The following is a 396-nucleotide window of genomic DNA, read 5'->3' on the forward strand; positions in this document are numbered from 1 at the left end:
CCAGGGGCCCAGGCAGGGGAGGGAAGGGAGGCGGCCGTGCCGTGCCGGCTGGAGCAGCCTGCGACTTGGTTGCTTGGTGTTATTTCTCTCTGTGAACGGCCCAGTTGGTACCTTGAGTGGCCCGGCTCCGACACAGCAGCTGTTCCCTTCGCTAAACAGTGGCTAAAACCATGGCACGGAGCCAACCTGAGCTCCTCAGCCCTCCCGCCAGCTCGCACCTTAGTTTATTTCGATCCAAAATTGGTCTTTTTTTTTTTTCCCCCCTAAGCCTAGGAGTGCCTTTTGCCAAAACTCTGCCTGAGCAGGCAGCGAAGTGCACAGCGGACAGAGTGCCCTGTCCGGGCGTGCCGGTGGAGCTCGGCACGGCTCTGCTGTGCCACACCATGCCATGCCAGG

The 396-nt window shown here is 60.4% G+C and overlaps 1 protein-coding gene across 1 annotated transcript in view; it reads right to left on the reverse strand.

Annotated features, from left to right (window-relative positions):
• The window catches only part of CD99L2 (CD99 molecule-like 2), a 12,591-nt gene that overhangs the window by 6,989 nt on the left and 5,206 nt on the right, over positions 1 to 396 (reverse strand). The window lies entirely within an intron of this gene.

Source organism: Cariama cristata, unplaced genomic scaffold (genome assembly GCF_000690535.1).
Source record: "Cariama cristata isolate BGI_N322 unplaced genomic scaffold, ASM69053v1 scaffold11246, whole genome shotgun sequence".
Taxonomy (NCBI): Eukaryota; Metazoa; Chordata; class Aves; order Cariamiformes; family Cariamidae; genus Cariama; species Cariama cristata.